At 40.9% G+C, this 16,134-nt stretch overlaps 1 protein-coding gene across 1 annotated transcript in view; it reads right to left on the bottom strand.

Annotated features, from left to right (window-relative positions):
• sema4d (sema domain, immunoglobulin domain (Ig), transmembrane domain (TM) and short cytoplasmic domain, (semaphorin) 4D) overlaps positions 1 to 7,290 on the bottom strand; it is a 101,638-nt gene extending 94,348 nt beyond the window's left edge. Inside the window, 1 exon segment of the mRNA XM_034192788.1 lies at positions 7,115 to 7,290. The gene's annotated coding sequence lies outside the window, so the exon portion shown is untranslated.
• Positions 7,291 to 16,134: the final 8,844 nt, after the last annotated feature.

Below are 16,134 nucleotides of genomic sequence, written 5' to 3'. Positions count from 1 at the left end.
CCTCATCGTGTTTGTTAACAATGCAGACACAAAATGCGGCGTGTTCTGCCATCTTGTCTGGCGCTGAACACGATGAACAAATAAAACCATGCGAGTCTTGAAATTTTTGGGCAGCACCCCAAGCAGTCAGCATGAAATTTTTTTTTTTAAAGTGCGGCTCCATAAACCAATTAATCTAATAACTATGGCCTTTTAAATCATTCATCTATAGTTTGAAGTATCAGCTCCGTGATCAAATAAACTGTTACATTTTACAACAGTAACAACTCTATTGTAAAGATTTTAACCAAAGATTACAGTTCTTCTCCTGATCTTCATCCAACAACCCGAAAACAACACAGGCGATCCGACTCGTGCAGCTGATCTGCATCCACGTGGATACAATTTGAACATGAAACAGTTTTACAGCAATATCAATGGAATGCATTGTGCATGCACGCACACACACACACACACACACACACACACAAAGTGCCTACACATGCCACTGCCTGCTACTGACACAGCACCAGATGCTACTTTGTCTGCCAGCAGGAAATTATTCCAGCCTAAGGATATTGGGGTACGAGGGTGTGGCGCAGGAGGTTTGCACGAGTTTAAAAAGGAGGCGGGCGGGGGAAGGAAGCCCCCGATTTGTTTAGTGAGCACAACACCCGACATTGGCCCCCCAACTCCTCCAGGAACAAAACACTAACACGACTACAAGTCATGCAAACTCTTTTCACCTGAATATGGAGCCTCACTAATCTAACATCCTGTGCCAACTTTCAGCATGCATAGAAATTTGAATTAACGTAACAAAATCTTTGTCACCATCTTGACTGGCAGGGGAGATTAAGTTTTAATAGGGTGCAGGGAACAATAAGCGTCATGTGTGACAAAGATGTAGTACCTTTTACAACTACTTCCACAGCAGGAGGAAAAGATGCAAAAGCTCTCAGACCATTTGCAGGTATTCAGAGCTTTTTTTTAACCAGAGGAGCCGGCTGAGGCGATGAATGTGGTGTTCTGTGAAAAAGGACTGGCAGCTCACACAAATGGTCACCCTCAAAGCCATTAAAATTTCCTTTAATTATCTGACAGGCGTGTGCTTCATGCATGTGAAAAACAGTGATGGAATAAATGCACTTGGATGGAGGTAGCTACACACAAACACAGTATGTAAATGTCAGATTCTATATGCAACACTGGATACGCTCCAGTCTCAAAGCTCCAACCTTTTATAACAAATCTGACAAACAGCCAATGCTTGGTCTGAAACTAAGACGCGGCATCCAAGTAAATAACCCCTGACATTCAACGAGAGCACCATTTCTGCACAACGTTCAAGTTTAACACAAAGCCCTCTCTCAGCTGTGCAACTCCTGACTGAATTCTTATTCCCATCCGCTTTAAACTGATTACTGATAAAAGCCTCAAGACCAGTTTGCATGTTTTAGACTGGTTATCAATAACAAACATGAGCATTCTACTTGTGTAATTGATAGGGATGGGTACTGATAAGATTTTATTGATAGATACCATTATCGATTCCGCTTATCAATAATTTTCTGTGTACTACAAGTAGGCTTTACAGATTTTCTATGTCAACAACATTTTATTGAGTCTTAAAGTAAATAAATATGAAATTGGTCACTGGATCCTTGATCTCTGGACATAAATAGAAATAAAAAAAAGTGTAGTTTTGTCAAAAGCATTTCCTTTCAGACATTAATGGCATGAAAGTCTCCATACATCTGAGCTGAGCTCAGCTGGCTGCTGGAGTCTGCAGGTCTGCAGCCACACAGTCTTGGGCTGCTGCACGTCAGCAAAGGACGTCTCATTTTGGGAGGAAAAATTTTTTTTTTGATCAACTGTAGTTTATTGTTTGTATTACAATGTTTGGAAAGAGCTGTCATTTGATTTAAATGGCGATTCGCTTTGAAGTTATTAATTGTGAGCGGCCTCTATCTTTCTAACTTGCCTCGGCAGTGCAGCATTTGGAGCAACAGAATGGAGGACGATTCTCGTTTCTTTCTCACAAGACAGAAGTCCCAGTTAGTCACTTTAATCCACACAAAAGTGACTCACGACTGACATATTTTAATGGCTTTGAGAGGGGTTAAGAAGCAAAGTTGCTGCTTCTGAAGAGGAGTGAAGCAACGAACAAACGAAGCAGCGGATCGAAGCACTGCTTCGTTGTTTCAAGGTTCAAAGCAAAGCTGCAGAAATGGTTGATTACAGACCTGCTGCAGGGTCTGTAATCAACGTAGAGACATGATCATTTTCCTGACAAACACCCTCAAAAACAACGGCCGCTCTGAAGGACCGATAAAGGAATCGTTAAGCAAAAAGACTATTGATATTGGTGGATCGAATCATTTCTTAGCGATACCCGAAAAGAACTGGTTCCCAATACCCAACTCTAGTAACTGAATTTAAACATGTGAAACATGTTTTCATAAGAGTATGTGAACAAAATCAACACCTTTAAGAGAAGAGTTTCTCCAATAACAGAATTTAAAATTTTTTAAGGGCCATATTATTTACCTTTTCAGTAAGATAACACAGGTTTCCCATAGTCTTAATTGAATATTAAACTTTGTCGCCTATTCCCTTTGTTAGAAACAGGTCAGGGCTTGTATAGCAAAAATACAGGAGTAGGATAGTCCATCGTAACCATCTTGCGTAAGCAATAACTCAAAAATCAGTAAGTGCCATTACCTTGTAAGTCTCCAACTTAAAAGTGCATATAACAAGGACAAACTAATCTATATTTGTGTATTTATATTTACAAACTGTTTTTTTTTTTTTTACTTTCACTATGCTGCTGGAACCTCAATTTACCTGAGGGAGTCTTCCTAAGGGATCAACAAAGGCTGATCTAATCTAAAATATTGTGATTTTTGAAGCACCAGATCAACTAAAAAAGTAATGTTTAGCCTAGAATATCCTACAGATGTGTCAAATCAGACACACAGGAAGCCCGAAGACCCCTTTGCAGAGGACGTTTGGTATAATTATGCATGAGATACAAAGCGGTTATGCCAAATGCATAGCAGTTTGCAGGGAAAGCAATGTTAAACTCTTTGCAGCATAAAACCAATGTATACAATGCTAGAAAATAATGCACAGAAAGAAACATCATGATCATATTCATTTATTACTTGTAACAAACCCTTCCCCCTCTCCTAACAAAAAATTAGGAATTTGGGTTTTTCCAACACGATGGTGATTCCAAAGCAATAATGTTACTGCACAAACAGCAGATCAATTGTGACCTACAGACATGCCTGAGACCCCAAGCAGCACATAGAAAGTGGTTTAATGATTTGTCTGCTGCTGGTGAATGATCACACAGCAATATCCTGCTCTAGCCAGTTCTCCGAGGCCCCCCTAAAGGTCGGGCTGACATGATTCTGGCTTGCCCGGGTCCAACTAGACAGCCAGTAGCCATCATACTGACAAGGTCCGGGTGGCTACCCCATGGCTTAAATGATCCTGCCAAGGACCTGAGGAATCAAGCTTGATGAGGCAGAAGAATTACTTATTAAAGCCAGTGGGGAAGGGATCCACAAGCCAGTCGCAGCCCATACATTTGGTGAAACCTTGCAGGACGCAGAGGTCAATGCCACTAGCGAAGCTAGAAAACAGCTTTAGACAACATCTGTGTCAAGTGAAATACTGAATACTTGGCATGTTGCAAAATTCTACACTGCGCATGAGGTAAATTGCAGGTAATGTGATTTACTCTGCAATGAAGATTATGTGTTTTTCCCACTATTCGTCTGAAATTCTTTTAAGCATATTGAAAAAGGAAATTATGCATCATCACTCGAGTGCATTTTATAAAATGGCAACAAAAAGAAAATACCACATTTTCTCAGAACCCCATGTGAAATCTTCAAGCAACAATACAAACCCAAAAGGTATTCAATTGAAACCAACCAAAACCAGTTTCTTAAATTTGCCCAGTTTAAACAAGTGGAGCTTTAGTTATGAGCTGGCTAAAATTGGTTTAAAGAGTGCTAACGCCCAATTTAATGTAATTTAAAAGTGATTACCTCAAACAAAGTATCTTTTGGTCCGGACCCACCAAGGCTTCCCTCCAGCCAGACGCCAAAACCATTTCTGGTTTAAATGGCACAGCAAGTAGAGTGGATTCCTTCCAACTCAAGGATCAGGAATTCAGTTACCAGTTTTTCCAGTTTGTTTATCTAAAATGTACTTTTGGGGAAGTGGGTTGAAAAGCAGGTTTCTGACCAGAGGGTCAAAGGTTCAATTGTGTCTGTAATACGCCCGTGTCCAAACGGCTACACGGCCTCTTTTTTTTTTCCTGTGCTGCTGCTGCTTGTTTGTATCACTGCTGGCCAACGCAGAGATAAGAATCATGGGTAATCAAACATCACAAGAGGTTTTTTAACACACAACATGGAATCTCATCAGTACTCCACAGCATATCATCTAGCACAAGTCAAAAGAAGCAGATTGGTTGAAGTTATTGCTGTAGTGATGAGACTGAACTACAACAAAACAGCAGAACAGAACAGCTGGAGGAGTTTGATGTTTCAATCTAAAACTGACAAATTTCGGCATCAAGGTAGTTAGTTTCTATCATCCTGAGAGCAATCACATACTGTGCAATGCTAGGCTTACTGTTTACACTGCAGGTTTCTTCTTCTACGATTTCTGTTACAACCACATCACACTTTAGCCCACCCCTTCTTCTTCTGTGGTTTTGAAGCTTCACTGTCAGCAAAGTTCAGCAGAGTCCAGCGGGATGAATAAAATCTAGCAATGCAGGTATGTACTGATAAAAAAACCTAAAGGACCGTACAACAAGCGAAGTGCGCAATGCATCTGCGCATGCGTGGGTCAGACGGGTCAAAAATTCCAGCTACCAAACACACACCGCTACCATTGAGTTTCGTATACGGTAGCGTTTGAGGACTGTGAAAGTTAAGGCTTACAGGGATTCTTTCAAAGGCTTTAACCCTTAAGCGACGCATACATTAATGACAGGTGTGCGCTGTGCTGTTTTCAAATGCTCAAATGGAATTTATAAGCTTGAAAGGTGGCTGAAAACACACGATTGCAAAGCTCCGCCGAGTCCACCCAAAGACGGAAAGAAGAAATGTGGTTGTAAACCTCCGTTCATTCTACACAATTTCCCCACAGAAAAGAAATATCCAAACGGACGTAAAAGACAAACTAAAATTGTAAGTTTCTTGCACACATTTATTTTGTCAATATCCTGAAACCGTGCAGAATTATGTGGTTGATGGCGCCGTTTTCGTGCATCGGCTTATGACAGTAATGCCTCGCCATGAATGACGTGGCACGTAATATTGACATGTTCTATAAACAAACTGCATGCATGCACATATTACTGTATGTCTGTCAACTTATCAAAACAAACGTGACACCAAAGAGGTTATATGTGAGACCCACCTTCCTTGTAGTCATTACGAAGCCGGCGGAGTAGCAATTTCTCATCCCTGCTTAGCAAATATTCTGCAGTATCCACAGTTTCAGACCCTGGACTTCATCTAACCATCCGTCAGTTGCCTTCAAGGGGTCAGAAATTTGTTTGTCTCCAACTATCAACAAGGACTGGTCGTCATTTTCGACAGCAGCTCTCTTTTCCTCCTTTGTCAGCACCAACGGTAGTTTCTGTACCGATGCAGCACACGCAAGGGCAGCCAGCTCTTCTTTCCGTTTCTGTCTACTGCCGTACGCAGTCCTGGTTGTAACAGGCAATCTGCGGAGCTTACAAAAACGCTTTATCATCATCATACATCAACTTTCCAGTGGTTGAAATGGTCCAAATCATAGCACTCCTCGTTGCTTTCCGCCGTCTTTGAATGTGGATTGGTAGCCCAAAAAATTAGCATACCCATAATGCACTGCGCAGCCAGAGATGCGCACTTCACTTATAGCGGAGGCTTGGTGTACAGTAGCGCAGTGTTACATAGACTTGCATACAGTAGTGGTGTGTTGCATAGACTTACGTAGAAAACTGGAGGTAGTGCTCTATGCCTAATGTCTGCGAAAAAATTAAACGTTTCATTTTTCGCTTTCATTTCACGGACCCTTTGCGTCTCTTAGCATATTGCATTACGCAACTCTACATTAGTCTGATGTGAAAGGGGCTATAATCCACAGTTACCTGGCTGCAGCAGCAAGACGATTAGTTTCAAGTGATGGGGATGGACCAGTTGTATGCCTGGATGGTTGCCATCCAGGGCAGTTTCATGGCGTAGTCGCAACTGTGCATGCTCCTAGACCTGACCTAACTTGTTTTTAAAACAATTTAAATTAAAAAAAATGTTAAGGAATTTATACTATGTAACCTCAACCAAAGCAAGAAAGGACTATGAGCTGTAACAAAACTAATTATGATCAGTATTATTACTGATAAATGACTTTATGGTGCATCTCTACAGAGATGCATCATAAAGTCTGCAGACCAAACAAAGCAGGCATGTAAGCAGGTGAAAGGGTTATGACTAGAACTGATGACCTCCTGTTGCACCAGATACTTTCCTGATTCTGCCAAAAACGACAAAAAAAAAACATTCTGCTGCACATTATTACTCAGAGAGCACGATGCAGTTCAAATCCACGTGATACTACATGCACTATGCAGTGCACATTTCAACACTCATGTCTTTTGTAGTCGCATTTACTTAGTAGCAACGCCAGATTGAACCACGAAGGCCGGGAAGATTTATTTATTTAGCTAAATTTATTATTTGAAAGCTAAATTTTAAACAGGTTTTGCGTGTGAATAATATATTCAAGGCTTATTTTTTCCGAAGACGCCAACAGTATGAAATCTCAAAAAAAAAAAAAAAAAACAGCACCAGCTTCTCTTACCGCAGTTTTAAAAATGTCGCCACGATGTAACTTTAAAAATGATTGTTTTGTACGCCCTTAAATAATTCTGTAATTTTAGCAGCAATGTTTCTTTTCTTCTCGTTTGCGGCTAAAAACCGCAACAAGTGCAGGCTGCAGACGGCACGCGCGAGCGCGACATGAAAGCACAAAACGCCGCCGTTTACTTCACAGTCAGTCGGTAAAATCAAACTCTGCGCTGAATATAAACTGCTTAAAGTACAGGTGAGGTACTCACTGTGCGGAAAGTATTCCTCTTTGTCCCGGTTTGTGGAGAGAGATGTTCCTGATAAAGTTAGTTTAATGGCTCGAGCTCAGCATGGCGGCTGCGGGGCCACAGACTAGATTCAAAACTCTCCGGGCTGTGATATCGACAGGAGGAGGAGGAAGACCAGCGAAGGTATCCTTCAGCCTCAACGTCACCCAGATTTTTTTTTTCTCCTCTCTTTCTCTCCCCTCTTCAGTATTATTGCTCCCACAACGCACATCAACTAAACTTTACATTAATGCTGACTTTCATAGGCGAGTCTAGCGCGGGGCTCTATGGGGCTCTAGCCCCCCTCAATAATTTAGGTAATTTAGGCGGTTGCGCAGTATGCAAATGTGGACAAAATCGAAAAACTTTTGCATTTTAGAAACTGGTGACTTTTTTTTTTTTAGAACCAAGTTGGTATTTTTTACATAGATAGATAGATAGATACTTTATTAATCCCCTCATGGAGAAATTCAGTTGTCGTACAGTAGCAAATCTGGTTTTAAAAGACAGAAAGACAATAAATATAAAAAAATAGTTAAAACAAAAGAAAAACCCGTAACATAACACACACACACACACACACACACCCCACACACACACACACAGCTAAATCAGCAATAGTCATTGTGGGCTCGAATAGCAGCAGGAATGAAGGATCTCCTGAAGCGCTCTGTCCTACACCGAACGGACAGGAAGCGCTCAGATCTATTACTCCTCTGGACGGACAGAGTCTCATGCAGAGGGTGTCTGTTGTTATTGAGGATTGCCTGCACCTTCCACCTCATACACCTCTCCGCAGCTGCCCACGGTGTCCAGTGATCCCCCGATCACTGACTGCGCCCTCTTAACCAGCTTATCCAGCTTCTTGCAGTTTCTGGCAGAGATACTATTGCCCCAACACACCACAGCAAAGAAAAGGACAGCCACAACAACAGACTGATAGAACATAGACAACAACTGGTTACACACATCAAATGACTTAAGCCTCCTCAGAAAAAAGAGCCTGGTAAGACCCTTTTTATAGAGGCAGTCAGTGTACATGGATCGAGTTGCACATTAGAGGTGGGCGGAACGATCCTAATATCGATACCAACGCTGGTATTGATATTGAACGGTCTTCGTGTAAAAAGATCGATACTCAAGCTTTTTTTCTCTCCCGCACGCACTGACTGCTGCGCATGCAGATTCATCAAAGTCTACACTCTGTCTGTAAGAGCAGCGCTGCACTGTGTCACACAACACAGAGCAGTACAAACCTTCAGGAAATTTTGTTTTAAGTTGTGTTGAGTGATTTTTTTTTTAAAACAAAAATGTTGATTGTGATAATAAAGTATTTTGTTGTCATGTACAATGTTTGGTGAAATTCTATCCTCGGTCTTTTGGATCCTTTGGCTCTATGAAGCTTAAACATGAAAAAGTATTGGTATCGTTATCGATATCGGCGATACTGGGCCTGTATTTACTTGGTATCGGATCAATACCAAAATTCCCGGTATCGCCCACCTCTATTGCACATGTGTATCTTGAGAATTCCCCAGCTTAGAATGTTTTCATTGCAAAGCGACAGCTGAGAAAATACTGTAGTGACATAGCCCATTATCTATAAAAGTTCCCGGCTAGCCTCCAGTCATTCATGTGATGTAAATTTTTATTATTTTTTCTATTGGTCCCCACATTATAATGCTCACTCATTCATTCACTCACTCATCTTCAATAGCTTACTCCAATTAAGGGTCACAGGGGACTGGAGCCTGTCCCAGTAGTCATAGTGCATGAGGTGGGGTACACCAAGGACAGGAAGCCAGTCTGTCGCAGGACCACAGAGAGACACAATAACACTGCATAGGCGGCACTAGAGAAAAGCCTGCTGCTAACTAGCAAAGGTTAGAACTAGAACATCATACTGTTAACTAAAATTTACGTTGCAAGAGAGTCATAAATGAATGACTGGAGGCTCACATGCTCATTTCTAAGCTTTTTATGTATAACAGGGTACATCTAGGCTATTTTCAACTCAGTCTCACAGTTTTTTTCCATGATATCACGAAATGCATCACATTTTCGTGACACGGTCAAGTTTCAGGCACTATTTTTAACCCTAGCACCAATCATAACCCCAATGGCCCCCTCCTATCACTCCAAATTTTGCATCACAAACTAACAGATTAAATCACATTTCATGATGCATTATGAACTTGGCGTTAGATCAGGTTGATATTTTCACTCTAAGTTGGGAAGTCTCAAGATATATGTGCGCAACCACAACCACAACCATGGAAAAATAGTCAATAGGTGTTTCTTTACAGCCCTTAGCAGGGCGCAGTGCACTTCCAGTTTTGGAACAAGGGTCCACCACAAAGTTTCAGCTGTTGTGGAGCATTACAGATTAATTAATCACAAAAGGATTAGGGATATAGTTAGGATTAAGAAAAAGTAAAAAAAAAAAAAAAAAAGTTTAAAATTTTGAACAATAATTCCACATATGGACCATGGCTCTGTACACTTCTGGAAGTTTTGCACAGTGGCAGAATTACAAAACAGTCCAGGTCCAATTTTGGAATATTTCACATTTGCATGCTGCATCACTGTATCCACCACATCATTATTATTATTATTATCATTATTATGTTACTATTATTATTGTTATTATATATATTTATTATTATCATTGTTATTATTGCCACTTTTTCCCCCAAAGTTCTGGACTTTGCATTTCACACTGACAAATCATTCACCTTTAGCCTCATTTGAGAAAAAGCTGTAGGTGGGGCTGTGAGTTTAAAAGGTCACTGTTTGGGGTCAAAGTTTAGCCAGTGTTTTCCTGAAGCAGAAGTGAATCAAAAACAGAGTGGAGGAGAAACAGGCTGACCCTTGTCTTGTGCAGGACAGAGGAGGAGGGGCTGAAGCTTTCCTCGGCTCTGCTGGCCGAGCACAATACCAGCTTTGAGCACAAAACAGACTCGTGCTCGTGAAGGATGAAACAGCTTCACGTTGTACTTCACTTGTTGCTCTGTGGATTCACAAATAACAAATGTTCAGAAACGTACCTGTCCGGTTCAGCTGTTGGGTGCATCTATCAAAATGCACCTATCCACCCCCCGATCAGGCCATGTGATCTACTCGGAATAATCAGAAATTTGTCTGTTTTTCAGGTTGGCTTGTGGTGATTCGCTAGCTTTTGAGATGAAGGCTGGCTGCGGTTAAAAGAGGACAGTTAAGTGCTGCCTGAAATGAATCCGAAAAGCAGCTGGGTTTATCTTCAGTCGCTCTGTGACATGTGCTGCTAAGAGAAAACAGGTGACTCGGGAATGTGCGCTGAAAACTTTAATGTAATACTGCAGCAAAAATGATTTGCAGCCATTTGCCACACATATGCATTTTTTAAAGATTTGTTTTTATCTCATTTATCAGTGCAAATTAGTTTGTTCTTCTGTGTCTTTGTCTGTTTGTTCCTCTCGACCCTCAGGTTTATGCGGCCACAGTGACACGCAAAAACAAACATCAAAATACTGTATGGATGAAAAAGCATCATTTTCTAAGTTGTAGGTTATATATGCGATACCCATGCCTGCTCTTGAGAATTACCAATTGGATATATTTAGAGTCGCTCACTGGCGTATCCATGGTGCAAGGCAGAGTGCAGCTATTCACAACACGACAAGAGCCAGTGCTGGTTCTGAGATCAGCCAGAGTCGACTGGAATACGCTCGGATTAGCGCTGCAAGAGTCAGAGGTCAAGGCCTCTGGTCCGCTCGCATTAAAAGTACAACGTGTACGCAGAAACCTTGATGAATGTGTGACTTTATATCCCAAGTTGTGGCACAGACTGAGCTTTTCCATACTAATTTTAACACATAAAATCAAATTACTCAGAATTTCAAGTAACCCAGCAGATTTTTGAACTAAGAAGAGCTGATCGGGTTTTTTGCACAGCGGATCATTTCTGTTGTTTTACTTGAAGTTTGCTAAACTTTTGTTGCGCAGGCAGATTGAACACCGTTAAATTGAAGTAAGTCCTTTGGGGCTGAGTGTTCTGCCACAGTCACGCCAGCAATCTCTGACATGTTCACAAATAAACATAAGGAGCAACAGCGCATAGTTTGAGGTGCATGCCGCCGCACATTATGTTGCAGCTTGTGGCTGACATGCTCTCTGTCTGTCAGGTTGAAGTCTTTGCAAAGAAAAGACACCTAAATAATGCTTAATAATAATGTTCTTTCTGTGTGGCGTTTTGCATGTTCTCGCCACATTTGCGTGGCTGCATTGGTGACTCTAAATTGTCCATAAGGTGTGAATGTGTTCATCTGTCTATATGCAGCTCTTTGCCAGAATGTTCAGGGCGTATCCCGCCTTTCATTCAGTGACTTCCAGGATAGATTTTTCCATTGGTTATCTGGATTTACACTCGGGGACAGGATGAGAGGCATGAATATGCAGGAGGAACTCTGAGTAGAGCCGCTGCCTTCTCGCATTGAAAAGAGCAAGTTGAGGTGCCTTTTAACTAATTTTTCAGATCATTTGAACTTAGCTGACCCTCAATCATTCCACCAATTTTGGTTTAAATCAGATCAAAACTCTTAATTTTGTTTATACACACACACACACGTTCATGAAAGGGCACACAAAATTGAAAACAATACTTCATGTGCCACCACACACGTGCAATTATTATTGTAAACAAACATGCGCATATAGCAGGGGTGGGCAGCTTGTTCCAGAAAGGGCCAAGAGGCTGCAGGTTTTCTTTGCAGCCACTGACTCCACCAGGTGATTTCCACCTGCTCAAAGTGATATTAATCAGTGAAATCACCTGGTGGAGTCAGTGGCTGCAAAGAAAACCTGCAGCCTCTTGGCCCTTTCTGGAACAAGTTACCCACCCCCTGGTAGTAATGAGTATGTAATAGTATGTAATGATCTGTTATTGCTTAATTGTAAATGCATCAGAATTCTGCACTGATCATGACTCAGAAGTCATATATTTTTTATTCTGCAAATGAACCCAAGTGCATGCCGACCATACTGGCTGCTTGCAGCATCCTTCGTTTGAACACTGTCACAGGTTCTTCTGTGCAATCTCCAACTGATTGAATAGAAGAAATGAAAGCGAGAAGTGGTCAATTTGAACCCAGACTGGCTGTCGCGAAAAGAGAAATCTCACTTCCAAGTAATGTTATTGTTTCCTTTTTGAATATAAATGGGCTTGTTTGCTTTCTTGCAACATTGCAGAATTTGCAGACTTACCAGTGGAATGACAGTCACTTCAGTGGTGTGTGTGCTGGGGTTTAACTGCAGACTATGGTATGCACGAGCATTCCAGTACACACTGGCGTTTGTCAAACGATGATGAAATAACTCCTGCACACATCCCTGTGTGTCGCAACCTGATTTGTGAACGATTGTGTTGAAGCTCCGCCATCTAGTGGCTAAGATCGAACATGACAGCCACATGTGTGATCCTCCGCAGCAGCTGAGGCGTTTTTAAAATGATCCACGTCATAAATAATAAAAGTATTCTGTTCGTGTGTTCCTGGTGGAAATGATCTGGTTACATTGTTCCTGCGGGGTTTTCACACTTTTTTCACACTTTTTTCCAGCACTGCACAAATCCGTGCTGCGTTTATGCGCCGGTGGAAAACTGGGTCATCTCGGTTCTCAGGTATCTGTAACTAACGTCACAGATATATTTCGACATTTGCTTGCACGGGAACATTATGCAAAGCAAAGACATTGAGATATTTGAAGTTGAACATTTGTACATAAAATATTGTCATTTTTTCAGGATTTGAGGTGGATTTTGTGTTCAAATGGCTATTATTTTTATTTGGATTAGAAGACACATTTGTGACTGCCCAGAATTATGCACCAGTTTGTAAATTTGTAAATCTTATTTTTCATTTGTAGATCATTTAATTTAATCATTTCTGACCATTTCAACATGTTAGATGTTTTTTACACTGTTTTACAGGCGCCATGTTGTCACCCACAGGTGCATACGTTTCCGCAAAAAAAACAGTTCAGTTATGCTCCAAATGTTGCTGTATAAAAGTAGTTTTGGCAGGGGGAAGTAGTTAGTTCTCAAAAACTGAATAACATGCAAAGAAGGAGACCAGTGAGGGAAGCCACCAAGGCAAAATGACAACTCAGATGGAGTTGTAGGCTGCTGTGGCTATGACTGAAGAAACTAGTGCAACGTTTCTGTTGCAGTTTGGTGGAAGAAAACTGATAAAATCTAGGCTTGTGCCTTCGGGCAAACATTTGCTGAAATTTCAGATTGTCACCAAATTTGGTACATGCATTACATGTAGTGGCTTCAAGAAGATTGATTTGGAGGTCAAAAGTCTAGGTCACTGGAGTGAACATTGTAAAAATCTTGTGAGTGCAATAACTTCTTTCCTAATTGGCTGATCATCACCAAATTTGTTAGGGGGTTTATGCATGGTGACCCCAAGGAGCCTATAGGTTTTGAGGTCAAAATGTCAAAGATCAGTAACACTGAACTGTACTTTGTTAAAGCCTTCTGCAGACAAAATTTCTGCATAAAAGTGTCACTTATCAAAGTGTCACTTATTATTTGCCCAGGGTGCTGTGGGTTAGTGCAGACAATGTGCTTCTTTTTTTCTTAAGAAACAATTTCTCTAGACAGATTTGCTGTACAGTACCATATTGTAAATTATTTAACACCAGTAAATTAACTCCAAGACGTGTATTGAATTTTAAAGGTTCATGTATCCATCAGCTGACATGCTGAAAGAAAAATAGTTGTAAAAATTAGGATTTAGGTGTTATACTAAAGCATGCTCATGGGCAATGTGGGACCCAAGTGGTTAGTGCAACTATTCTGGTGCACTAACCACTTACAGGGAGATGGTGGTGTAATGGTTTGCACGTTGGACTGGGACGCCAGTGATCTGGGTTCGCTTCCCGATCACAGCCATGCTCCCAACTGGCACTCTTAACAACAGTGCTGGGGAGGAGTGAGAGACACGTGCCGTGGGCCCTTCTGGAAACAAGCTTTGTGCTTTCGTTGGCTACCCATGTTAAATATGATCCTCTTCTTCTTCTTCTTTTGGATTAGAAGGTTCCCAGTTCAAGACCATCGCTGCCCTATCTCCATGCAATGTGGAGTTGCATCATGAAGGGCTTCTGGTGCAAAACTTGAGCAAAGTCAGCATGCAGATCTATTTGGAATCTGATGTGGTCACCCCAAGTGAAAAAATGGAAAAGCAGAGGGGGATTTCTTGATACCTAAAGGTTGCTCATACTTATTCTTTCTATTATTGTGGCTTTGATATTTTTATGTAATTTATATCATATTCTAGAAATGTATTCTCACTGTGATTTTAAAGGGCATCACTGTCGAAATTTTAATACATTCATTCATTCATTCATTCATCTTCTACCGCTTAGACCAATTAAGGGTCGCTGGGGGCTGGAGCCTATCCCAGCAGTCATAGAGCGCGAGGCGGGGTACACCCAGGACAGGACGCCAGTCTGCTGCAGGGAATTTTAATACAAAGAATCCTAAATTTTTCTTTTTTTTAATTTGATATAAAAAATTTAAATGTGGAAAAGCCCTGTGGTGCTCAAACATTTGCACGCTACCGTATTTCGAATTATACAGTAATGCGTATATGTAGCATTATCGCACAACTTGATCCCCATATTTTTTTCTTCCCCATAGTATACAGCCACTAATAATTGTAAAAACATCCTCCAGGCACAATTTTCTTTCTTATTTATTTTTTCATTTGTTTATCTTATCATTGTTTTTTTATGGGGGGGGGGGGGGGGGGGGGGGTGTCAAATTATTCCCAACATACAAATACTCTTCTGCATTATGGCACCATGAATTAAAAGCTAGGCTTTCAACTGTGATGCTTTTTCATCATCTTTATCTCATAAAACTGTTCCTGAATTTCAGAGAGGGGTGGGTTCATTTAAGGTCAAAGATCAAAATGGGACTCTCCAGTTATTTTCAGGTAACATGGGGTTTCTGAGTAACTTCAGCCTCAAATCTACTCTCTAGTCTCATATTACGAAGACTTGAGCAGTGAGCTAATTTTGTCTTTGGTCATTAAATGACAAAACGATCCATTACTGTTAAAAGACCCTTGCCTCTTCATGATATCTTGACACCAAAATTATTACGTTCTATGCATCGATTAATGAGATATGTCACAATGTGCATGGAACCATGCACAGATGGGTGGATGGACAAGAGGAATGTAATATGCTATACTTTTTCCTCAGTTTATTACTTTGGCTTTGTCCAAAGCAAATGACTTCCCTAGCCAAGGCTGGTGCCCATTTACAGCTGGGTGGACTGAGGCAATTGTGTCTTGTCCAAGGACATAAACAAGTAGCATGAGTGGGATTTGAACCAAGGTCTACATATTGGCAGGCCAGCTCCTTATCCACTGAGCTACCTGTTCTACTATGTACATTTAGACTTCTTTTAAAATAGTTTCCTGTGAATCAAAATATATATTTTGGAGGAAATTGACTTTCATTGTTTTCTCATATATTTTTATATTCTATATTTGCAAGTTGGAGACCAGGCATACCCAAATTATTTCCTTTGAAGGGCCACAAAATAATGTGGATGGAGGGCCAAGTCTCGATCCCGTGTGACATACATACAATTATGCTCCAATTTCATATATTATTTTTTTAAAGTAGTATTTTAATTCCATCCATCTTCTATACTCGCTTACTCCAATTAAGGGTTGCGGGGGGAGCTGGAGCCTATCCCAGCAGTCATGGGGCATGAGGCAGGGTACACCCTGGACAGGATGGACAGTCTATCGCATATGGAATTAAATTTGTCTCATTAATACCTGCAAATCCACAGAGGGTGACCTACAAATATTCCTTGATTTGCACACGTGTTTTGCAAGTGGGAATCAATCCAACAACATTCTTGCTTTGAGGCAACAGTGTTAACCAATAATCCGCCGTGCTGCTCAGTATTCTAATTCGGAAATAAAAATTCAAAAATAATG

The sequence above is a fragment of the Thalassophryne amazonica genome, chromosome 17, assembly GCF_902500255.1.
Source record: "Thalassophryne amazonica chromosome 17, fThaAma1.1, whole genome shotgun sequence".
NCBI lineage: Eukaryota > Metazoa > Chordata > Actinopteri > Batrachoidiformes > Batrachoididae > Thalassophryne > Thalassophryne amazonica.
The sequence above is the reverse complement of the archived record's forward strand: the minus strand, read 5'-3'. Positions and strand labels throughout refer to the sequence as shown.